This window comes from Podarcis cretensis (genome assembly GCF_951804945.1).
Source record: "Podarcis cretensis genome assembly, chromosome: 1".
Classification (NCBI taxonomy): domain Eukaryota; kingdom Metazoa; phylum Chordata; class Lepidosauria; order Squamata; family Lacertidae; genus Podarcis; species Podarcis cretensis.
In genome coordinates, this window is record NC_137170.1 from 118,220,928 (window position 1) to 118,247,566 (window position 26,639).

The following is a 26,639-nucleotide window of genomic DNA, read 5'->3' on the forward strand; positions in this document are numbered from 1 at the left end:
TTCAGTGTAGTTGTGTTTAAGATGCCATTTCCAACTCTGCCCCCTCCTTCCACTGGCTCATCTTCCAAGGCCAATTTCTGAGCTTCTTTTGCAATGGAATTTTGCAGGGATCTTGTTTTTTGTATTTCCCCTTCTGAATAAGTCCCAAAACTTATGAGAAAGCTTTAGTTGGAGGCTGTGCCCTCCTACAAAGCAAAAATAAAAATATGAAACCATAAAATGCACCTGAAGAGCAGCAGCAGGAGGACTCTGTCGAAGAGAGCCATTTTCTTGCTACATCCCATAAAGCAGGTGTAGGGAACCTTTGATTCTCCACATGTTGCTGAACTCCAATTCCCATCATCCCCAGCCATTGGCCATGCTCACTGGGGCTGATGGCTGTTGTAGTTCAGTAATATCTAGAGCCACATAAAGCTTTATAGATCAGCTCTTTGACTTGAGCCTGGAAACCAGGGTTGGGCAATATATCACAACATTGTGATATATCACCAGCTAAACATCATGATATACCAATATATCACGATGTCTGAAATAAAGGTGGAGCTGCATAGAGCCATTGGCTGGCTTCACGTTTTTTCCTACATCCTGATCTTTGCTGGTCTTGTGATTCACTGCCTCCTCAAGAGGCAGGGAAGAGCTGAGTTGGCAGTTAACAAGGGCTGCAGGAATTGAAAGACGCATTGGCTGGATTTTCCCCACATTGTGATTTCTGCGTGGCACATACACACACACACCATGATCCATGATATATCGCCAGGTTAAAAATTATGAAACCGATATAACTCTATGGACCTCAAACTGGTTTTGGACGATACAGTGGTGCCCCGCAAGACGAATGCCTCGCAAGACGAAAAACTCGCTAGACGAAAGAGTTTTCCGTTTTTTGAGTCGTTCCGCAAGACGAATTTCCTATGGGCTCGCTTCGTAAGACGTTTCGTCTTGCGAGTTCTTGTGAGTTTGTTTCCTTTTTCTTAAAGCCGCTAAGCCACTAATAGCCACTAAGCCGCTAATAGTCGCTAAGCCGCTAAGCCGCTAATAGCTGTGCTTCGCAAGACGAAAAAACCGCAAGATGAAGAGACTCGCGGAATGGATTAATTTCGTCTTGCGAGGCACCACTGTATATCCATTTATTGCCCAGCCCTGCTGAAAAATAGTTGGTAGTCAGTGCAGCTGCACCAAAATTGGTGTTTATATATTCAGACCATCTTGCCCTGGTCAACGATCTGGCAGCTAAATTCTGCACCAGCTGCGATTTCCAAACACCTGAGCGAGGAAAGGGGACATTCCCTCACCCTTCTGCACTTGAATGAAAGTGGGACAAGTCAACATAAAGAATAATGTCTCTGGGTATTTGTAGATTGACTTTCGCTCACTACTTACTAATAAATCTATCCATCGCGGTTTCTCAAGTGCTGATGGAACTGTAACATTTTAAGGGTAGATGTCTTCTGAATAAGAACATTGTGGTATGAGGGCATTTTTATGTGTCATGCTCCTGTGATATGTATGATCTTGACATTTGGGTTCTGTGAAAATGGCAAACTCACTAGTCCTCTTTGAGTTTGATAGATTCACATTGTTCCCTGATTGATGAAGCCTACCTGGGGTGCTCCTCAGTGCTGCGCTAGTTGCTCAGAAATTACTCTCCCAGACTCAGAGCGCCTTTCCACCACATTAACATATCACGATTAATCCATATTTTATTATGTTTTGGTGTGAGAGATCACAATTATTTACAGATCATAATAAAGACAGCCATCAGCTTAATAGGTGCTTTTGAATAACGGACAATCTTAAAATCAAGATCAAGAAAAGCCACACGATGGGGACAGTAAAAATGAAACTGCTGAACCCAGGAAAAAGGTTTATGTCAGCACTGTAGGAATTGATAGCTTCAGTGAGGGCATAAAGATATCCCTGGCATTTTCCCAAAAGCACACATATCCTTGCAATGCGGTATTACAATGCCACTATGCCAAGAGTGTCCATACTATTAATAAAATCTAGGCTATGAAAGCAATACTCACCAACTGTTGCTATTGATGTATCCAGTTTTCAAAGAGTCACGCATGGCAATGCTTTAATGAACTCTAAAATTACTCTGGCAATGTGAAAGCACAGTGCTTTTGAAAATGACCTTCTAAGCATGCATTTATTACGTTTCCAGATGTTCTTCTGTGCTAGAGAAAAATTTCGACTACAGTCGTACCTTGGAAGCCAAACGCCTTGGCACTTGTACGTTTGGCTTCCAAACACCGCAAACCCGGAAATGAGTGTTCCAGTTTGCGAACGTTCTTTGGAAGCCAAACATCCGATGTGGCTTCCGCAGCTTCTGATTGGCTGCAGGAGCTTCCTGCAGCCAATCAGAAGCCATGCATTGGTTTCTGAACATTTTGGAATTATTATTATTATTATTAGTAGTAGTAGTAGTAGTATTTCTACCCCGTCCATCTGGCTGGGTTTCCCTAGTCACTCTGGGCGGCTTCCAACAAAATATTAAAATACAATAGTCCTTCAGATATTTAAAGCTTCCCTAAACAGGGCTGCCTTCAGATGTCTCCTAAAAGTCTGGTAGTTGTTTATTTCCTTCACATCTGGTGGGAGGGCATTCCACAGGGCAGGCGCTACTACCGAGAATGCCCTCTGCCTGGTTCCCTGTAACTTGGCTTCTCACAGTGAGGGAACCACCAAAAGGCCCTCGGAGCTGGACCTCAGTGTCTGGGCTGAACGATGGGGGTGGAGACGCTCCTTCAGGTATACTGGGCTGAGGCCATTTAGGGCCTTAAAGGTCAACACCAACACTTTGAATTGTGCTCGGAAACATACTGGAAGCTGAACAGACTTCTAGAACGGATTCCATTCAGCTTCCAAGGTACGACTGTACTCCTGACCACTAAGAGATATTGCTACTCTTCTGGCCAGCAAATAATGGTGGTGGTGGTTTGCATTAGCTCTGTGAGTACCCCAAGTTATGAAGTGAATTGGGATAATTCAGAGAAGATTCTCCCATTTTCCAGGTACATCGAGCTGCTGTTATATTAAGTATCAGTCACATCATGAAGTAATCTTCTTTCCTGGTTATTTATTTTTGCTGGAAAATGGAACCAAGCAGACTAGAAATACCCAGAGCTTAAGAAGGGAGGCAATGGAGAGGTGTTGTTTTGATGGGCATGTCTAGATTTTATCGTACTGAATGATTACCTCAGTGCACTCCAATCACTGAGATTTGGTAGAGGGGTTAAAAAATGTTTTTTTGCATGAACCTTCCCCTCTGTAACTCAAAAGAGAGATGTTTATTGCATCCCCACCCCTCAATTTGTAGTTTGAGCAGAATCCTACCCACCAGCACAAATCCTTGGAGCAACAGGGTTCTTGGCTGCGGGTGGCATTCCCCATCCCTGGGAATTTATGCTATATTGCCACCACCCTCTTTCCCTATGCACGTGAATCTTGCTGAGGGAGAAGAGGCTGTATCGCCAAAAACCCATGTGGGGGGCAGAAGCCTAGTCTCCAACAATGACCCTTGGGAGTAAAAAAAGGTAAAGGTAAAGGACCCCTGGATGGTTAAGTCCAATCAAAGGCGACTATGGGGTTGCGGCGCTCATCTCGCTCTCAGGCCGAGGGAGCTGGCATTTGTCCACAGACAGCTTTCTGGGTCATGTGACCAGCAGGACTAAACCGCTTCTGGTGCAACGGAACCCCGTGATGGAAACCAGAGCACTTGGAAACGCCGTTTACCTTCCCACCGCAGTGGTACCTATTTATCTACTCGTGCCGGTATGCTTTCGAACTGCTAGGTTGGCAGAAGCTGGGACAGAGCAACAGGAGCTCACCCTGTTGCGGGGATTCAAACTGCCCACCTTCCGATCGGCAAGCCCAAGAGGCTCAGTGGTTTAGACCACAGCGCCACCCATGTCCCTACCCTTGGGAGTAACAGGGTCATTGCTGGAGGGTGACATTTCCCCTGCTTCCGTCCTCCTAAGAGATCCATACACTACTCTCTATGATTCCCGCAGGCACTGGGAAGAAAGCAAGGAACAATGGGAGGAGAAACCTTCATGTGGCTGCAGCCTCCATGCAAAGGGCAGGTCTGGCCGGGAAGACTCTCCTCCATCCCCCTCCATCCCTCCCCCATTTCCCCCCATTTTCTCTTCCTTTATTTTTTATTTTTGTTCACCCCCCTTTTTAAAATTTCTATTTTAAATATGGGTGTATGCATGGGTGTAGCCAGGATTTTTCTTGGGGGGACAGGCTTTTGTTAGGGAGGGCAGAACCTCAGATTTGTATTGATTTGTATTTACTCTTATTGGTTTGGGGGGCAGTTGCCCCCTGCCCCCACCCCTTGGCTACGCCCGTGTGTGTGTGCTCGTTTTTTGCTCTTCAAAACATGGCAACCCTAACAATGATCGACTGTCATATTTATATATCAATGAGGCACATCTGGTGTGGTTGGAAGTTATTCTCTGGTCCTTATCTCTCCTCTAATAAAATACCATTAAGAATCAGTGTATTGGGGTGGTAGACCTGGATCCTTTTCCCAACTAAAAAAAAAAAAAAAGTAGAAATTAGTTCACATCTGGGAACAATTTGACTCCTTGCTTAGCTTTAATCAGGAAGGATTAATGATTGCAGTCTGGAATTTAGTTGGGTTCATTTAATGGAAAAGTTGGTGGTTAGGCTTCTAAAATCAAAGATGTCCTTAGAAGTATTCAGATTAAAGGTGGTGGCAGGGGGAGAGGGAGAAGAGATAGATACCATAAGCTTCATCTAACAGGAACGTCACTATAGTTCAATCATCTATAGATATAGATAATATGCTAACTGACCTGATGATCTGAAATGTGTTGCAGCTGGTACATGCGATTCTTCCCATTGTGGCTGCACAAGAGCTGGCAAGCTGCACCTTGCTTCCCCTTACCATGGGATGGGGAGATGCTGTCTGGAGTAGCACACAGTGACCGCAATCCAATGGGTGCTAGCCTGGGCCTCCCTCTTTAGTCACAGCAGGGCCTGATGCTGACATGAGTGAAGGCAGGCGCTGTATAACCCAAGGGGAAACAAACAATTTAGGAGAAGAGAACCCTGTCCAATACATGGTGGGGACAATGGCTCAGAGTCCCCTCACTCTGGGACGCTGGTGAGGAGCCTTGAAAGCAAAGGTTGGCTAGTGGGAGCCTGTAGATCCTCCACACCCAGCATGAAGGCATGTCCCCAGGCCCCACTTTCCTAACCATAGCTGTCAACCGTCCCTTATTTGGCGGGAAACTCCCTTATCCCAGCGCCGTGTCCCACTGCTGTCCCTTATTGATGATGTCCCTTAAATTTCCTGGGTTTCATGCTCACCCGGCTCAGGAGGGAAGCAGCGGCTCGGGTCCTCCACCGCGAGGGGGAGCGTGCGCTGCCGCCATCGTCCTGGCACGAGGAGTTCCATCGGCCCTTCCCCGCCTGAGAGAGAGGGGGGAGGGAGAGAGACTCTCGCCCACACCGCCCGTGAGCCCAGAGGCGGTGGTGGCAGCCGAGGAGGCGGCCTGAGGGAGGAGGAAGAGGAGGGGATGGGGAGGGACGCAGAAGGGCGGCGCTTCAGCAGCCGTGGCTTATGCCGGATTGACAGTATTTGTCAATCCTACCAATGTATGTAACTCTTTACAATAGCAAAATCCCTTATTTTGGCTGCTGATCCTTTATTTTCAAGGCTGCTGGTCCCTTATTTTCAAATCTGTAAGTAGACAGCTATGTTCCTAACTGCTGGGCTGCTTCTCCCGATAGTTGTTTCCTTCTGACTATCAGAGGGAAACAGCCCAGCAGTGGAGACAGCTCCTGCTGAATCAGCTCCCTGTGGAGAAGATGTTCTCTTCCTCCATGTTCAGCTCTCCCAGATGTGTACGTTTTTCAGCATGCAGAATAGAAAGGGGGAGGATTGACTTCCCCTTTAAGTTTTGTGCACACACACCCATTTCTGAAATGCAGCCCCCCAAACACCTCCCAAGGGAAAGTGGTCTTCTGCAGGGTGAGGATTCCCTTCCTCTACTTCAGGAATTGCTAGAGATCCTTGACTTTCTTCCTGCAGTCCCCCTTCGGGGCTTTCTAAAGAGTTCTCCCCTGGTGATGCTTGAGGGTGGGGTGCAGCATCTGGACAGAGGAGATGAAAGGCACCTGTCTCCTGGTGGCCTCTCCCAGCACAGAAACCATCTGACTTTGCTCCAGATGGCACTGGGTTACCATTTCTCAAAAGGAAAGCCATGCTTGTCTTCCTCTTGTTTTCCTAGCTAGGCTGCCTATACTGACAAAGAGACATTAGAAGGGAAGTCCACCGCTTCCTCTTCCTGAAGTCTCCCACAACCTCCGTTCATCTTCCGAGCCAAACAGAGTCCAGTGGCCAACTCTGACTCTGCACTAAGAGCTGCAAGGCATTCCTCTGAAAGGAATCAGTGGGTCCTATAAGGGTCCTATAGCGGCCTTGATCTGGGTAGTATCAAAGTCCCGATGTCAGGTGTTTGTCACCATGCCACGTTGTATAATCTAAGGCACACTGGAAGAATCTTGAAAGGAGACATTTGTACATTTCCCCCACCATGCAGGGGCGTGAAGCACACCCCAAAATGATTAAACTGCTCTCATACTATCTAAGAAGCTGCCAAGCCTGCTTCCGACAACCTGTTTGTTCAGTATTCATACTGATTTGTTTACCCATGGTTTGTGGGGCAGTTAAATGATGCTACATCAAGCGTCTGCTATCCCAAGCTTTCCAGCTCATTTCCCCATCACTTTCCTTACAGCAAAATTGTCCAGTTTTTCAGGGGTGGGGTGGAAGCATGTTTCTTGTGCAAGGGTGCTAGATCCACTTTAATTTACACAATCTGAATTTGCCAATATGCACTGAATGCCACCCTGAAAACAGTGGCAGTCGAGAAGCACCCAGCGTCAAGAAGAAGAAGAAGAAGAGGAGGAAGAAGAAGAAGAAGAAGAAGAAGAAGAAGAAGAAGAAGAAGAAGAAGAGTTTGGATTTGATATCCCGTTTTATCACTACCCTAAGGAGTCTCAAAGCGGCTAACATTCTCCTTTCCCTTCCTCCCACACAACAAACACTCTGTGAGGTGAGTGGGGCTGAGAGGCTTCTAAGAAGTGTGACTGGCCCAAGGTCACCCAGCAGCTGCATGCATGTGCAGGTCAAGAAGGCTCCCTGATTACTACAAATGTCTGAAAAGAATCAGGGCCTTTGTAGAGCTAATGGTTAAAATGCAGGATGCACTGCAGGGCAGTCTGCCAGGCCAAGCAAGCCAAGCCATACATGGGAGAGAATGTTGTTGGGCTGTGGGAGTTCCACTGCTCCTTTGTACATTTGGATTCACCTTTGGGGAATTTCCAGAAGCAGCTGAGGAACGCAGACCGACTCTGTGTTGTTTGCCAGTAGCGATAAAGTCAGATGCAAATCCTGTGGGAAAATGGATGTTTTGCGAGCGAAATATTAAATGAACAGTGAAGCAAACAAACAAAAAAGGGGGATTTTTAAAGATCTCGTGTATTAGAATTCTAAACATTATTCGGTCATCCTCTTTCAGCAGTTCTGCACTTCCCACCCACCCATACCAATACAAGAAAGCAGAGACAGCTGCTACAGATATCTGGATGGTATTGCACTCTTGCCTCTAGCTCATCCAGCTCTCCATTCACAAAGAGGTTTGCTTTCCATGTTTATTTTTCACACATATATATATATATATATTTTCTTACTGCTTGATACGTATCAAGAATATAACATCTAGTGTAACAGACAAAACAGAGCAATATACAGATATTATTTAAGATTCATCAGAGAATATGTATTTTTAATCACATTTTTCAACCTCTGCCTTAATAATCAAAATGGATATGGCTATTTGCATTTTTCCACCATAATCATAAATGATTTCATACTTATTTTAATTTCTATCCTGTCCCATACTGGTGACTATGTTCTAACTCTTTGTGGCACATATTTATATCTACATCTAGGTACCTGCCCACATTTATTTACACATCTCCACATACACACACATATTTGAATATGCAACTGCCTTCTACTTTTATATATTGCTTTCCCTCCAGGAAGTTCACAGCAGTACACTTAGTGTTCATTTACTGACCCAACAGCCCTTTGAGGTATATTTGGCTAAAAGGTTATGTCCTGCTCAAAACCAGCCAGCTTCCTAGCTGAGTTGAGACTTGAACCCGTCTTCTAGCCATGAAAGATACTCTAAGAAACCTTCTCATCTGTCAAGCTGCTTTCTAAAAAAACCAACAAAAAAAAAAACACCATTGAGCTCATTTGATTTATTGAAACCTGCTAGTATTGTTTGATTTTACATTGTGCCAAGCAGGAGCTGGTCACTGTACAAATATCTTTCTCACATCTAGCCAGCCCACACTCCTTCAAGGGATGTGGAACAGTGGAAACGTTTCCGAGCACAATTCAAAGTGTTGGTGCTGACCTTTAAAGCCCTAAACAGCCTCGGTCCAGTATATCTGAAAGAGCGTCTCCACCCCCATCGTTCTACCCGGACACTGAGGTCCAGCTCTGAGGGCCTTCTGGCAGTTCCCTCACTACGAGAAGCCAAGTTACAGGGAACTAGGCAGAGGGCCTTCTCGGTAGTGGCACCCGCCCTGTGGAACGCCCTCCCACCAGATGTCAAAGAGAACAACTACCAGACTTTTAGAAAACATCTGAAGGCAGCCCTGTTTAGTGAAGCTTTTAATGTTTGATGTATTACAGTATTTTAATATTTTTTTGGAAGCCGCCCAGAGTGGCTGGGGAAGCCCAGCCAGATGGGCGGGGTATAAATAATAAATTATTATTATTATTCATTACTAAGAAAATGCTAAGTAACCCTGGTATGGATCTACCTTTTATCTGATGTTCTGGGGTACAAAGAGCTGCTCTAAGCAACGATAGTTCTGACCAGTGAGGCAAAACCAGAGAAGCATTGACTACAAGGAAAGGAACTCTTTATTTCCGACAGGTCTTCTTCAATTGGCGGTGTCCCAGTTTTCACAACTTCCAAGGCCACGTGCATCTTGGACGGCTTCCCTTCATTTAAACCCCTCTGTAAGTTAAGGGCTAATCAGAAATACCCATTTTGAAGTTCTCTTGTAAATCCAAGGTCGGATTTCTCTCCAAGGTTTTAATGAACAGCACCAGAAAAGGTGAGGGAGACCAGTTCATCATTTCTTTTCCAAAGCCCAAGCTAATCACACTGAAGAGCAAAACCTTTTTAATGGCTGCGACCAGAGACTCATTAAATGCGAGGACTATATGGTGAACAAACTGCGAGCTGTGTGTGGTTCTTGGCTGCAGTCCACACTCTATTGAAAAGGAACATATATATTCCTTACTCTCCTAACAATCAGCTTAAACATTTGAGTCTTTGGCTCATCTACTTTCTTGAATGGCAAACTCTTTGTTTCCTTAACTTCTGAATTTTAGAAAAGGGAGTAAAAACTTTCTCCAGAGGACCGAGCATCCTTTTGTCTGAAGCAGAATTTTAATAAATACGTACAATGTATAATTGATGCTTCCATGAGAGTCTTCAAGGAATTTAAAACAGTCTTGGATTTAATAGCAACCAACAGAATTGAGACAGAGTGAAACTATTGCAGCTGAGCACAGAGAAAAGGAGGTTTTAAATTGATGCTGTGTATTATTCATTTTGACAACTGCAAACTCGCAGGAAAGATAGCAGAGAGTCAGGAAGCATCAGCTACACAGGGTAATCCTAATTTATTACTAATACAAAAACTGATCTGAAGTTAAGCACATATTGCCCAGCCAAAAAGGAAAGGGAGGGGGAGAGAAAGAAAGAAAGAACACAGCAGAGCAGTCTCCACATAGCAGCGTTGCAGGGACACTGCTAAATGCTTTGGGTGCAGCATAAATTTGCATAAAATTTGCATGGGCTGATTTATACATATAGCCTCTGTGAAATGAACATGGTGATTGGCTGGGGTTTTACTAGTGCTGTGCTTGTAGTGTCCTCACTGCAGTGCCCTAAACAATGGGTAAAAAATTAAGTTTAAAAGGGGGAAAGAGATCTGGAGCCCACCGTAAAGCAATTTGGGCTTCCTGGGCCACCTACTATACTTGAAGGAATGCCTCTCCCTGTGTTAAGATCTTTCAAGACATAGCACCCTTTCCAACATAGCACCTCTACCAGGAATGGTGCATTTTACAGTGATGCATGAAAGCACCTTCTCTGTGATGGCTCCTCACTTACGAAATGCCGTCCCCTCTGAAATATGATTGGCACATACCTTACTTTCCTTTTGGGAACCAACTTAAAATGGGATGTTGATAACTGGTTGGTGCCCAGGATGGAACCAGCATAGCATGAAGAAGTGCTTCAATATGAGTGGTATTTTTAATGCTGTATTTTATCTGCTCTGTTTAGCTGTGGTTTTTATCTTACATTTGATATTGTAGCTTGCCCTGGGCTTGGGAACGACAAAACGCGGGTTAGAAATTTCACAAACAACTTTTTAAAAATTCAGTTAACTTTCTAGAGAAATGCATTTGCTTTGGGGGTAGGAGTTGTGTGCCATACCCAAATTTCATCAGCCAGCCTCTCCTAATGGCCTGTCAATATGAGATCCCACAATCTCTTAGATTTTCCAGAGGCAGTCCAAACAAAGTTCTAAAAGGGCATGAAGTATGGGTCCTATAATGAGTGTATTTAAATATGTGTTTTGTTCATGTAGCCCTAGAACTTGGTACCACAGGAGGTTTTTTTAAATTAAACTTTATTAAATCTCAAGGACATACAGTAATTACCAAATAACTGTGTGTGTGTGTGTGTGTGTGTGTGTGTGTGTGTGTGTGTGTGTCACATGGAGAAGCTATTATATTTGTCAATGTTTGTGTTGCTTTGGACTATAACTCCCATCACGGCTAAACTAGTTGAGGCTGATGGGAATTGTATTCCAAAATGCACCAAATTGGCAAAGGTTGATCCAGCTCTGCTATCTACAGTGGTGCCTCGGGTTAAGTACGGTACTTAATTCGTTCCGGAGGTCTGTACTTAACCTGAAACTGTTCTTAACCTGAAGCACCACTTTAGCTAATGGGGCCTCCTCCTGCTGATGCTGCGCCCCCGGAGCACGATTTCTGTTCTTATCCTGAAGCAAAGTTCTTAACCTGAAGCACTATTTCTGGGTTAGTGGAGTGTGTAACCTGAAACGTATGTAACCTGAAGCGTATGTAACCTGAGGTACCACTGTACTTACACTGACAGGGCCTCTCCGAAGTCTCCGGGTGAGATTTTTTCAGAGAGAACATTTAACTTCACGACAAACAGAAATTCAAGAGTTGATAGGGATAGATGAATCGGTCGATTTCAGTTTCCTGTCAGGTTCCCTCATGGGGAAAAAATCCTCAAGAAAATACATTAGCATTTTGGTGCAAATTTCTCCCAAGAGACACATCTTTGGATACAGTTTTACCTCATAAACATGTTTTTACAAAGCAATTTTGCCTACCACTGCACATTTTTGTATGTTACATTCGCATATATGTGCATGTTTGTGCAAACTTTAGTATACACGTTTTTGCAAAACACGACACTGCTGGAAAACATGACCACAAAAATTCAGAGAAATGCCAATTTCAAAGGATAGTTGTGTTCCAGTCTGCTTATTGCGCCAGCAAATCCACGTCAACAGATGATGCCCTTCCTACCTTTTACACGACTGTCAGAAAGCTGGAAACAAAAGAGACCACCCTCTACCCTACAGTGTTTAAGGGAAAAGTGCAGTCAGGGTGGGCCAAGATGGAGGTGCAAAACATCAAAGTCACTGTCCCCCTCCCCCAAGCCACTTTGGAGGTAGGATCGTTCCCTCATTGTAAAAACATCCCTTGGAATATTGCCTCTAGTCGAGAACTTTAATGATCAGAACAGAATGTAGGTGTGTATGTGTGGACTTCTTTTGTGCCTCATCCTTTAACTTCAAAGGGCACAGAGAAACACAGCCAAGGCATCTGCAAACATTAGCAGCCAGCTTTTAGCAGGCACCAGATTACATCCATATAAGCATGTGCCTTTAATTTTATCTGGGGGAAATGCAAAGGGCTGTATTAAGTAAAGACAGTCAGCAGCTGGCCTGAATTGTGTTCTACTCAGTCTCCTTGACCTTGCGATTCACTGAGATACCACTAAGGGGAGCCCTCTTTGCAGTAAACCTGGAAGCCGTTGACTGCGTTGATCAAAAGCTTGGCCATAAAGATAATGTGACATTTTGATTTCCCCCAAATTGTGTTTAATCAGAAGGCAACCAGAGATAAGCAGTTTAAAATGAAATCTGAATCACAATTCCGGGTTTCCACATTTTAATACCTTTTGATTAGACGGAAGGAGACATGTAAATGGGTCTGAATATCAAAAGCTTGGATGGGCTTAAATAAAAACTAAAAAAAATAAAGTGGGTTAAAGCTGGAGGTTTGAAAGTAAAATACTGTGTTACAGGGGGAAACTGCCAAATGAATCATCCTGTTAACTTAACCTCTTTTTATTTCACATTTTGAAAAAGGTAAAACCACAGTTCTTGTAAGATAGGCACATAGGAAGAATTTCACCCATAACAAAATCTGTTGCTTTTCATTTAACGCAAGACACGTGAGTTTGTGAACTTGCAAACAGAACATTTGTGTAATTGATAGCTGGGTAAATAACAATGCAAGCCTCATTAACAGCCATTCCTTTTTTTGGATCTCTTGTTAGTGTAAACTTGGAAATATGAATTTATAAATGTTGAAAATACTTTGGTAATTAATAGCCCTGGGTAAATAAAAAAGATAAGCCTCATTACAAATAGGATTAATTCAGGGTATAAGTTATTATAGTCTGGGACCCATAATTAACCCCTTTCTTGCACTGTAGATACTTGATTTATTGCTGAAGTTGTTCTCTCTATGGCTCTAGAATGGTACACTGGACACATTCCAAACTATGAAAGTTTAACACAGTGGAATAGGCATTATATAAATTTTAGTGACCTGAATGTACACAAGGGATGGTGCTTGGGGAGTATGGAGCAGAAGCAATATACAGCAAAGCACATATTGCAGTAAATAATACACTTATGAGCTCAGGCTGTATTCCTGGGCACACAGCTAGGCAACTTAAATCTCACTGAAGTAGATGGGATTTTTGCAGCCTCACGGTTTCAAAATGTGAGTTCTCACAATGGCTACAGCTCCCCAGGGTATCAAGAAAAATCTCTCCCTCAAGAGCAAGGAGGGAGCTCAAGAACGGAGGTGCTAGGTGAGCTCCTAGGAACCTGACCTAGGAGAATTCACATGAAAATGTGACTTGGCAACACTGCATTGTCCCTGAAAATGCTTGCCGCGTGACAAGAAAGGCAGGCCACAGCCTCGGGGCAACACTACAACCATGATGCTCCATTCTTGTTCAGATCCATGTGGATCGTGAGAGTCCTCACACAAAGACGAGTGAAGATATGGTTCCCCAGTACAATGCTCCACATTTGTTGTTCTTGTTCTTGTTTAGTCGTTTAGTCGTGTCCGACTCTTCATGACCCCATGGACCAGAGCACGCCAGGCACTTCTGTCTCCCACTGCTTCCAGCACTTTGGTCAGACTCATGCTGGTAGCTTTGAGAACACTGTCCAACCATCTCGTCTTCTGTCATCCCCTTCTCCTTGTGCCTTCAATCTTTCCCAACATCAGGATCTTTTCCAGGGAGTCTTCTCTTCTCACGAGGTGGCCAAAGTATTGGCGCCTCAGCTTCAGAATCTGTCCTTCCAGTGAGCACTCGGGGCTGATTTCCTTAAGAATGGATCAGTTTGATCTTCTTGCTGTCCATGAGACTCTCAAGAGTCTCCTCCAGCACCATAATTCAAAAGCATCAATTCTTCAGCGATCAGCCTTCTTTATGGTCCAGCTCTCATAGCAGAATAAAATTAAATCAGGGGCGAGAACCCTTCAGCTTCTAGCATCCCTAACTACTGACCATGCTAATGGGAATTGGAGTCCAACAACAGATGGAGGGCCACTGGTTTTCTGACCCTGATTTAGCATGTCATGAAGGAGTCCTTAGACTTGTGTGCTCCCCCCTCCCTTCTACTCTTCTTCCATAAGCTTTTTGTTTCCAGTTTGCTTAACTGCAGTCCAGTGCTTAGTTCCAACAGACATACTGTGGTTATCATTAATGATGGCTTGTTCGAAGTGAGCCATCTTGACCCCATGGTTTTGTGTGACATACAAATGTGGCTACTTAATACTTAACCTGTCCACAGCTTTACACAGGATCACTGCCAGTTTCATATACAGTGGTACCTCGGTTTACGAACTTAATCCGTTCCGTAAGTCTGTTCTTAAACTAAAACCATTCTTAAGGCGCGCTTTCCCTAATGAGGCCTCCCGCCACCGGTGCCCTTTCACTGTTTGGATTCTGTACTTAGACCAAAGTAAAGTTCACAAACAGGGACACTACTTCCAGTTTTGCGGAGTTCGTAAACCGAATTGTTCGTAAACAGGACTGTTCTTAAACCGAGGTACCACTGTACTCTCAAGGAGGGCCACAAGCTCTCCCCCCCCCCCCAGCTGAAATTGGCCCTGGCTCAATATTTCAGTACAAAAAGATGTCTTACACCTGACTGTAGACCAGGGTGGTCCAACCTGCAGCCTGAGGGCTGCATGTAGCTCTCGAGGCCTTTTTCGGTGGTCCTCAGCCTGCCCCCAGCCCTCACACTCAGTGTCAAAGCGTGGGTTGCCAGTGCTCGGGGGCCACACAGAGGGCGGGGTGGGAGGGAGGGAAACAGACAGAGTACGCATGTGTATTCCACTGCATAAGGGCATCCACATCACCCAGAAGGCTGCAGCCACAGAGATAAGAAAAGCTGTTCCAAATGGACAAGCTATTTTCAACAGAGTCCAGCAATGGAATCACACAGCTGTATTGAGGCAGCACTGGGTGTTGAAATTTGGTGCTCCTAACAATTTTGCGCCCAGGGCAACTGCCCCTGTGGTCACCCCACCGCCGCCCCAGTGCTACACTACTACTCATGCTGCCTTCCCAAAGCCAGGAAAGTGAGGTGCTGGGCTTTGGGAAAGAGGCAAAGGAGCTCTGACAGGGCCCAAAGCCTAGCTAGCATTTTCCTAGAGGGAGATGCTTTGCGTGCTGCCATCCAGAGTGTTCTTACGTCACCAGGGATGTTGGGATCTGTAACCCCTGTTCATTAGAGAAGACAACACTGCACATTTTGCCTAGGACAGGATCCATATACCGACCCTGTCATGCCTCAAAGAGCCCCTGAACCCTGCTTCTCTCCCGTTCCACTTTACATAGCTGAGGCACACATTCCCTTCGAAGTTCCACATAACTCTATAATGGCAGCATTCAAGGCACCAGCAATCCTAGAAGAGGCACATTTTCCCATAGTACATGAGCGCTTGGTGTAAACACAGACGCCTTGAAAATTTGGGGGGCATGGGATGATCGAATCAGAGATGTATTGTAGAGGTAAAGGCATGCATATGCTGAACACAGGTGCCAGAGTCATCATTAGCATAGCATAGTTATTCAAGAACTGCCTGCAGCCCTCACTCCCGTTCCTATTCTCAGAGTAGCAACATTCAAACCAAAATGCCCTTACAAAACATTCCAGGATCTCTCTTCTAACTTAATCCCAAAGGAACATCTCCATTTGTTTAAACAGTTTCACTTGAGAATATATGCTAGCAAAGAGATTCATTATGTTAATAACATCTACATGTGAACATCCCAGTTGATACCTGAAACTCGTGAGTCTACAGCTATTTGTTTGAGCATTCTTCCTTTTGTGTTGTAATGAAGAAAGCAGCCTTGCCTAAGCGTTTGAAGCCACCGTCCTATAGACTAACGGTATACTCAGTTCTAGTTGCAGGGAGGTAGCCGTGTTGGTCTGCCATAGCCGAAACAAAATATTTTTAAAAATCCTTCCAGTAGCACCTTAGAGACCAACTAAGTTTGTTATTGGTATGAGCTTTCATGTGCACGCTCATACCAATAACAAACTTAGTTGGTCTCTAAGGTGCTAGTGGAAGATATACTCAGTGACCAAGGGTGGATCCTTATGTAGCCACGCAAAAGAGGGTGATATTAGCAGACTCAAGGTTTGCAAGAATTCTAAACTTAAGGGAGGAAATGCTAAAGTGATGGAGCCACAAAAGCCGAGTGTGCTGAATGGGCAAGGGTGCTGCGTGACCAGGTATAAGGGAAAACGGAATGGAGTTGTGTGGAGAAGAGCTCGCCTGCCTGTTCAGCACCTTGATCAGGAGCACTTGGCAGTGCAATCTTTTATTGCAACTCCTACTTGTAAATGTTCTGTACACGGACTGATGGTGCATTAATAGCAATTAATAATTCACAACACTATCTGAACGCCCTCCCAGAAATGAAAAAGGAAACAGAGATTCAGGTTGTTTGGTGTGTGGCTTCCTTTAAAAATAAAAATCGAAGGCTGCTTTTATCTTTTCTTGCAGAATCTGCAAATGTTCGCGAGAGGGGATGATGATCTTGTTCATTATTCTAAGCACTGAGTTGCTACACAGAGAGAGAGAGTGCAGGTTTGTTCCATAAAACATACAGTTGCTTTAAACTAAAGCCACCTTTAAAATGAACTGTGTTTTATTGATGAGTAGGTTAAGTAAATGGGCGATTTGTCTTTTAGTCACCATCTGGTCAGGAAGCAGTAAGCCTTCCTATTTTTATTCTTGCATTCCTCTGTTCAAGATGAGACTACTTAAGGAAGAGTATACATAGCATGTGTTCGTAAGCCTGTTGGAACCTCAGGGCAATGTTAGTGCAGAATGTACGCACGCAGACACAAACTGGCCCTACCCCAGTGTGAAGCCTCCCTCCTCTCCCATCTTAGTACTGCTACAACTGGAGCACCCAGGCCCAATCAGCTATTTTGCCAGGAGTTGCAGGCCTAGGTATGTGGTAGTTGCTGGGTAGTCACAGAATACAATCTCTTTCCCTCAACTATTTTTAGGCCAAGGTTGAGGAGTGCAGTCCCTCCAAGTGTCACTATTTTCCAGGGACGGTCCTGGATTTACCGAAGCCGTCCCAGTTTCTGATTTGATCCCGGAATGTCCTGCTTTTCCTTAGGACGTCCCTGGTTTCATTAGAGAAATATTGGAGGCAGTGCCGGATTTACGCATAAGCTAAACAAGCTATAGCTTAGGGTTCTACTCTCTTGGGGGCCGCAAAAAAAAAATAAAGGGGAAAAAGCTGGATGTACATTTCCAAAATATAAGATACAAAACAAATAAAACCTACATACAGCAACAGTGTTTTGTGTTGTGTATGGACCTGTTAGGTCCATAAATGACCATATAGCATATATTCAACACAAAAAACAGCGACAATTTGTTGTTGACAAAGGACAGCTGGATATATAAAGGGCCCCATTACCTTCAGTAGCTTAGGGCCTCATCAAACCTAAATCCAGCCTTGGTTGGAGGGTATGGAGTTATACAACCCCACCCCCGAACCAAGGAAATAAGTAACTATACAACCTTTAGAAGACTTCTGAAGGCAGCCCTGTTTAGGGTATTTGCATGCCATTCATACAAATAAATCCACAATCACAAAATAAATTAGAATCATAGATATATAGAATCGCAGAGTTGGAAGGGACCCTGGGGTCATCTGGCCCTGTAGCACCCTGCTTGTGGTTAACGCTTAGCTGGAATGAAATATTCAACGCAGCAATAGAGAAATTAAAATAATAATTTATTTGTCAGACAAATAAATATGAGGCACAGTGGTATATGGTTACCAAGCTCTGGCCTGGCCTCTTGCCTTTCTGGCCAGCACTTATATTTCCTTAATCCAGCCCCCTTGCTCCTCCTGTGGCTGCCTCTGTCCAATCAGCCTGGTTGAAATTCCTATTGGCTGTTTGCTAGAACCAATCACAAAAGATACACCCATTTCCTTCTGCCCTTTTATGGAAATCAAAAAGCTATATATTCTTCTATCTATAAATGACAAATAAGTAGTAATATATCTTACATGTGTCTCAACAAGGAATCTTAATTACCAGCTCACCTCTTGCCCTCCTTGCCCTATTGCCTTCCAAAACAGATGATTAATCTTGAATTTTTATCTTAAGCATATGTCAAGGATTTTGAGTTCACATCAACATTGAGAGATCTCCTTCATTTGAAGGTTTCTAAACAAAAGGCCTGACAACCATATATCAGGAGCGCTCGATGGCGTCTCCTGTCCGGCAAGGGGGGGGGGCTGGTGGCTGATGGCCCCTGTGATCTCTTCCAACTATATGAAATAAGAATCTAGCATTTCTTAAATCCTTTGCATAATTATATTTAAACTAATATATTTAATACATAAATAACCTTTTAAAAGGAAAAGAAATCTTAAAAGGATCTTAGTTTAAGAAAGAAACAGCTTTAGAAAAGACTTCCCAAAAATGTTCTGTTTCTGCCAGCCAGACCAGTTGCTTTTTCACTGCTCTTGACCTTCTTAACCTTAGGAAGAAGATATGGCTCATTTTACTATTTATCCACCCTTAATTTGTAGGGTCAGTGTAACCTTGGCTGTCAGCCTGTAATTCCCTTTTTACGACTTTGAGAATTGTTTTCTGCTATAAATTAGGGGGGCCCCTTGTCTAGGAGTAAAAACATTGCCAAGGTTCTTCTAGGCAGCTGGTCTTCTGCCTGGCATAAAATATTTGAAGATCTTTAAGCTCATTTTTAAAATACAAGCCCTGATTAAACATATAAGCTTTAATAAAAATTCAGGCTTATGATTAGATGCCTCAGCCCAACCCTCTGCAATGCAGGAATCTCAGCTAAAGCATCCATGACAGATGGCCATCCAACCTCTGCTTAGAAGTCTCCAAGGAAGGAGAGTCCACAATCTCCCGAGGGAGACTGCTCCACTGTTGAACAGCTCTTACTGTCAGAAGGCTTTTTTGGTATGTTTAGTCAGAATCTCCTTTCTTGCAACTTGAAGCCATTGGTTTGAGTCCTGCCCTCCAGAGCAGGAGAAAACAAACTTGCTCCCTCTTCCATGTGACAGCCCTTGAAAGATTTGAAGATGACTATCATATCTCCTCTTTTCCAAGCTAAACATACCCAGCACCTTCAAGCACTCCTCGTAATTATAATTAGGCTACTAAAATGTTGCTAAAATGGCGCACATTTTAAACCAAAGCACTTTCCAAAATTGCGGCAATTTCGAAACCATTTTAGACAGCAGAATGGATGACCCCAATTACAGCGTTTAAAATATAACTTCCTTTCCCAGCTGATCTAAAAACAATTCGTTTTGGAGGGAGACGCTGACCTTGTAACTGCCCTGGAACCAGTTTTGATGAAGGGCAGTCTAAAAGGTTTTAAACCAGCCTTTCCCCAACTGGTACCTTCGACATAATTTGGACTTCAGCTGTCATCATTTTGGTCATGGGGGCTGGGGTTATGGGAGTTGTAGTTCAAAACATCTGGAGAGCACCATGTTGGGCAAGACTGATTTAAACAAACACATACATATTTATATACATACAATGAATGCTTACCATCTAATGCTGGCAAACATAATATAGCAGTCTACATCCCCTAGGGCAGGCTTCCTCAAATTCAGCCCTCCAGATGTGTTGAGACTACAACTCCCATCATCCTTGTCCACTGATTCTGCTAGCTAGGGATCATGGGAGTTGTAGGCCATAAACATCTGGAGGGCCGAGTTTGAGGAAGCCTGCCCTTTGTTGTTGTTGTTTAGTCGTGTCTGACTCCTTAGGGAACCAGAATTTCATCAGGGAGAAAGTCAGTAATAGCAGAGAAACACCCAAGAAAGGCATTGTAAATTACTCTAGCATGCTTTTGCCATATCAAGTAACAGCAAGGTCAACTGTGAAATACCAGCTTATGTCAACTATCAAATGTTATCAGATATCTACTGTCAGATAATGGATACTGAAGTCAAATATGTTTGGGTGGCCCAATACCTATATCAGACAGTGGGAGCATATTTGGCAAATATGTGAGCATTCACAGAACATCTGGAAAACACTCGACATCAAAAGCAGCAACAGAGAATTTTGAGGAGGAAATTCATTTCAGCTCCTCCTGCCACAAATGTGCCATCTGCAGACAGGATGTGGTCTGCTGTGATTGTTGCCCTTGTATTGTAGACACTCTAATAAGCTTTTAATATTTTTGTCTGAATTGCTCTGGACAGCATATGAAAGCAGAGGACAGAAAGAGTAAGATCATAGTTGCTTTCATCAGTTTTTCCATGGCTGTTCAGAAAAACGGTGGGTTCTGTGTTGAAGTAAAGGTACTGAAATCGCTGCTAAGAAGCTCAAATCATATATATGACTGACGCCCTTCTTTGGAAATTAAACCAATGCCCAGATTTTAACACACAAAAACTTTACTTACAGAAACTTATAGATGAATTAAAACATAATATTTACAGTCTCATGCTTATCCAAGTCTCTTCCTCTAACTTCCAAACAGCTATATTTTCCTCTCTTTCTAGAGCTCAGCACTCAGCCTTCTATATCTCAGTTAGGCCATGCCTTGCAGCTCCTATGAGAGATTTCCACTTTTACCTTCTCCTGCAGCTTTGCACTCTTTATTTCAAGCAAAGAAGAAGCACCCAGTCTATTCAACTTAGCAGTGTTCACAGTGGATTCTAAAAACACAGTCATGTTGCTTTGCATGAAATGGAGTCTCTCCTTCATTAGATACTTCCCATGTGACCAACATTAGCCAATTACACAAGAACTACTAGAGGACTCTCTAGAATTCAGTTACCAACCAATCAAATGTAAACGCGTAGTAATACATACAAACAGTTACAATTTCAGTGAATTAAATTACTAAGCATTACGTACCGTCACCAACTTTTTATCAGGCAAAATTGGAGTGTGCGTGTGTGTGTGTTGCATCTTTTTATATAGGATGGTTTCTAAGAGCTTGTTACCTGAAAACAAACACTCCAGTTGTCTGAGAACATTTGAAGTCCTTCTTGATTCCAGCAAATGTTTTAAACCTTTGCCTGTATAGACCATTCAAATGGTGATTTACATGTACAACCAGCCCCACCACCCAGCAAAACAGAGTAATCCAGGTGACATCGCTTTCAAGAGTGGCAGTGTAGCACCTTGGTTCTGGCAGAAGTGTCCCGTGAGGCAAAACCTGTACAGCATTCTGATACATTGCATGAAGAGGGGGAGGTGAAAGCATTTAGGCAGGCTAGGTACTAGCACTGGTAGAAAGCTGAACTGTATGCACCATCACTGAGTCTAGAATTCGCACCAGTTTCTGGCCTGGTGGCCCCAGCAGTTCAGAAGGGCCCTTCAATTGCCTTATCTGGCTGTTTTATCACTTATTGCCCTCCTCATGAGGCCCCCAGACTGCCATTTTAATGGCATAACCTCCAATGTTTCTCTGATGAAAATAGTTCTAAGAAAAAGTGGGACATTCTGGGATCAGATCAGAAAGGACGGTGTTATTTCTCCTGCAAGAAATAAGTTCTTGATTCCATTATACATGGGTGGTGTTTGGTTGTTGTGTTTTTTTGTTTTTGTTTTTGTTTTGTTTTTTTGGTTTTTTAAAATCCTTTTTATATTATCATGGAATTGGCGATTGACATGATACTTCAAATCACGCCAGATTTGTGTTAAAGATCTCCTTCTTAATGTCTTTATACTATATCCCTGCAGAGCAGTTACCATATATCATGCAAACGTTCCCCATTTAATATTATCTGCGTACTGCAGATTGGCAAGAGACCATACTACAGTTTAAAAGAGGAATTGTGGAATTGCATTTGCGAGGTCGGGCAGAGCTTTTAGGTTAATGGATTGTGTTTCTTTTCCCCTGCCCCACAAACTCCCTCCGATTTCTTCCCTCCCCACTACTCATGTTCTCTAATTGCTTCCTTGCTCTCAACATCAAATGCCTTCCTAATTTGAAATAAGAACACAAGACTTGTCTTGCTGCATCAGACCAGCCCATGCATCTAGTCCAGAATGTTTTCCCAGGATATCAACTTTCCCCAGCCTGGTGCCCTCCAGGTTATCACTGGACTGCAACTCCCATAACTGTTTATCAGTGGCTATGCTGGGGATGATGGGAGTTGTAGTGCAACAATATCTGGAGTGCCACAGATTGGGGAAGGGGGAGTTCAGTGTTTCTGGAGTCTTACAGATGGGGATGACCATCTCACGTGGTCACCAGCATTCACACTCAGAGGTATAGACAGTCTCTGTATAAAATGCTGTCAGGGGCTGGACTGAGGAGGAATGGTGGGAACCGCCCTCCCCCCTCTCCTGAACCTTCTCCAAAACAGGAGGACAGTATAGGTTTAGAACAGTGGTTTGCAGAAGGGCATAGTTCAGAGGCTGCAGAGGGCAGAAGCTAGGAAATATTGGAAGAGGAACAGCAAGAAGAAGAAGAAGCGCCAGGGAAGAGACAGCTGACAGATTCAGTGTCCTTGGAAAGCATTCCTGACCTCCCCTCCCCCAAGACCAGGTGGGCAATGAGAGTAGCAGAACAGAGAGCTCAGAGGCAGAAAGCTCAGATTAGCTGATGCACGGGTGATGTTGAATAGGGTAGACGTAGGGGTTGGGACTTTACTTGGAGCAATGCCATTATTTAGGGAAGGCTGCATTCCTTTGTCACTCTCTGTGAAGTAGTGAATAAATTGCTTGGTAAGAACTTTTATCATTTCTCTGATTCTTGGCTGCCACCATGGGTGGGATCTGATTCTCCAAAGCTGACAGATGCTTCAGCTTCCTGAACATGGCTAATAATCACTGATACCTCTATCTTCCATGACACCTCTAACCCAGCACCCTTAACAAACTACAACCCCAGGATGCCCAGGAAGGACACCATTTTCTGCTTCGCCTCAAGCAGCCAAGTGTCTTGGGCAGGCCCTGAGTGAGATAGTATGAGAGTTCTGGCTGACTGCAGCATTGCTTCTGTCCTAGATTTAAGAGTTTGTTAGAACGCACTGGATTCGAACAGGACACGTGAAATCTTCTGTCAAAGCAGCTCAAGCCATATTTATATTTAAAGGAACTGATTGCCAGCAAGTAAAAGAGGAAATGAACTCCACTTCCCATCCTCCCCAGTCAGCGTGATCCATGACCAGGGATGATAGGAATTGTAGTCTGGGAAAATTCGGAGGGACGCCAGGTTTCTTCTCTCTCTTTTTTTTTTTACATCCTTAAGATATCAATGACTTCCCTTCTTCTCTTTCCATGTTTCATTTTACATATCATAAACCCCTGCATATTTTACAAAAACTAAATCATTCAGTATTCCATTATTGCATCCATCAAAGCTTATTTACACTGTTGAATTTATCTTAATGCTGGCAGCGTTTTCAGCTGTACACAATTATTTCCCATATATTCAATAAACGTTCTCCAATCTTCTCTAAATGTATGTTCTTCTTGTTCTCTTATTCTATATGTTAAGTCTGCAAGCTGCGCATATTCTGCCAACTTAAGTTGCCATTCTTCTTTGGTTGGGACCTCACTCGTTTTTCATTTTGGGGCTAACAAAATATGGGCTGCAGTTGTAGCATACATAAATAACCTTCTTTTTTTTTGACACCTGGGAATTTCAGTCTGAATTATCCCCAACAGAAAGGACTTTTTTTTTGGGGGGGAGTACTTTTAAACATGTTTTTCAATTCATTATAGATCATTTTCCAATACTCTTTTACCCTTTTACAAGTCCACCACACGTGAAGGAACATTCCCTCCACCTCTTTGTATCTGTGGCACTTATCGGATTCAGTCTTATACATCTTAGCAAGCCTTCTTGGAGTTAAATACCATCTGTAAATCATATTCAAGTACAGGTTTCTCACCCCTTATAATGAACTGCCTTTGTGTTAGGAATTAGATGGAACACACATAGCTGAGTCCTCCAAAAATAAAAGGGCTAGAAACCTGAAATATTCAGTCCTCTGGCTCAACTCTTTCTACTTAGGAGTCAGCTAGATTGGTAAATAAAAAGCGTTGTGTATGCATTATTACGCTGTGACACCAAATGGCGCTGTGGAAGTTCCGTTTTTGCCAATGCAATTTCTCATAACAAAGTTTAAAACACATTTAACTGAAATGCTTCTTTGATGTGTCTAGATGCAGCTTTGATGTCACTAAAAAAAAACCCTAAGTGCCGCATATTGATGATCTTCATTAACCACATTCTTGTTGCATAATTATGGGTCACATAAGTGCTTTGAGGACTAAGGCACATACTTGAGAATCAGGAAGTAGCCGGCTGTTTTGGTAGAGGTGATCAGGAAGTTGGAAGTGCTTGCTTTGACTGTCACTGCTTCCATTTTTAGTTAGAATAATTCTCTCCGCAATATTGGTGCAGCACAGCATGTTTCCCCTACCGAATTAATTAGCTACAGACAAATCTGCAATGCTAATGTTGTGTGCTGTAAGGACACAGTTGGCAACTAATTCTTAACAGAAAGGAAAGTATTTCTTGGGTGGTATCTATCTGTACTACTTCACTGCTGCTAGCTACCTTATTTTACTTGTCATGTTAGTTTTCAAAATAGTTTGATTGTTTTATGGTATAGTATCTGCTATTGTTGGAAGCTGCCCCATGCTTCAGATTGGAGGAAGCGGGGAATATAAAGCTATTCAATAAATAAATAAAACGTAAGTGTTTGTATAGGATTACAGCCTAAGAATATTTAAGAGACAGCCGCCAAGAGGTACTTATTACACGGAACAGATTCATTTCTGGCCAACAGTATCCCATCAAATGTTAATGCATTGTTTAAAGACAGTTGATATTGTGCTTTTTCTTCTTTCGTCAGTAAATATTCCTCAGCGTTGCTAACTTGGGTTGTGAACACCACATGATGCGCTGAGCATGTCTCCGGCAGCCAGAGGACAGCATCTAAACAAATTCAAGAATTCAAACTCAATGGAAACGTAGATGATGAGGGGAAATTTATATTTTGCCAGTACAAATGTTGTGAGATTAGGCACTGTTTCACTGGATAGCCATCCGAGACAAAGAAGTGTGCAGGAGATTTCGAAGATCAACAAAAGGAACCTGAGCAAATTAATAATCCTCTCCTTCAGAAAATTAAACTTCACTCTGCTAAATTAGTTGACCTTCAACGTTTGCCCCAAGGGACTGGTGCAAGATTGGAGAGCTTATCTGAAGAAACGGAGAACAAAACTAGTCTGAAGCAAGAAGGCTAGTGGACTGGATAGTTCCGGGGATGTTTATTTAGACCTCTTTAATGAGAGCACAATGAACAGTGGAGTTAAAGTCAGCTCTTAACACTGTGTACTAGCTTTGTTTTGTTTTGCCACGGGCAAGGCAGTGTCTCGGATAAGGACTATGGATTTAAATCGGTGCGAAAGGGAAGGCTAAAGAGCAACGCAAGCCATGCTGCATTGACTTAAAATGCAGCAAAGTCGTTCTTTCATTTTCATTTCAGACAGAAGATTGTTTGCGGGGAAACACGGTATTTCCAAAGAAACAGCAGGGTAGATACAGGATTGCTATGGGTTAGCAGTGTGTGTACACCGCTTCTCAAACCAGTCCTGAGAGTGCACTGGATCTACAGTAAACACTGTGTACACAGCCTTAGAAAACCTCCTGTGTTGACTCAGGGAACCTTTGCTTTACATGGACTTACAGACTTTTGTTTTTAAATAAAGTTGGTATAAAAATTGTCCGGTAAAATCTGAGGTCTGCCTCTTTTTATCCTTAACAAATATTCCAGCACGCTGCTCCAAACTGTACCCACTAACCTGATCTTAAGCATGAGTAACCAGAAATAAGTCACACTAAGTTTGCAACTCTGTGACAGCTTACTTGAGGGTAGCCTCATAAACTTTTCTGGTTGAACGCATCTCCCTCTGAAGCTGCTAGTTGCTCTGTTGTAATGGAATACAGGCCCATGGGCTGAATCTGCAGCTATTTGTAAAAGAAGAAAAGAAAAGAAAAAGAATGAGATGTAATATGCAATTTGGCCCCATGTGTCTTTAGGACTGCATCGTGGCCTTGAACAAATACAAGATGGGTGACACCTGGCTTGAGAGCAGTACATGTGAAAAGGATCTAGGAGTCTTGGTTGACCACAAACTTGACATGAGCCAACAGTGTGACGCGGCAGCTAAAAAAGCCAATGCAATTCTGGGCTGCATCAATAGGAGTATAGCATCTAGATCAAGGGAAGTAATAGTGCCACTGTATTCTGCTCTGGTCAGACCTCACCTGGAGTACTGTGTCCAGTTCTGGGCACCACAGTTCAAGAAGGACACTGAGAAACTGGAACGTGTCCAGAGGAGGGCAACCAAAATGGTCAAAGGCCTGGAAACGATGCCTTATGAGGAACGGCTAAGGGAGCTGGGCATGTTTAGCCTGGAGAAGAGGAGATTAAGGGGTGATATGATAGCCATGTTCAAATATATAAAAGGATGTCACATAGAGGAGGGAGAAAGGTTGTTTTCTGCTGCTCCAGAGAAGCGGACACAGAGCAATGGTTCCAAACTACAAGAAAGAAGATTCCACCTAAACATTAGGAAAAACTTCCTGACAGTAAGAGCTGTTCGACAGTGGAATTTGCTGCCAAGGAGTGTGGTGG

At 43.4% G+C, this 26,639-nt stretch overlaps 1 long non-coding RNA gene across 1 annotated transcript in view; it reads left to right on the forward strand.

The window, feature by feature from the left end:
- Window positions 1–26,639, forward strand: part of LOC307220621 — a 39,552-nt gene that overhangs the window by 5,618 nt on the left and 7,295 nt on the right. The window contains exon 2 of the long non-coding RNA XR_013840999.1: window positions 16,508–16,591. This is a non-coding gene — a long non-coding RNA (uncharacterized lncRNA). The remainder of the gene's footprint in view (window positions 1–16,507; window positions 16,592–26,639) is intronic.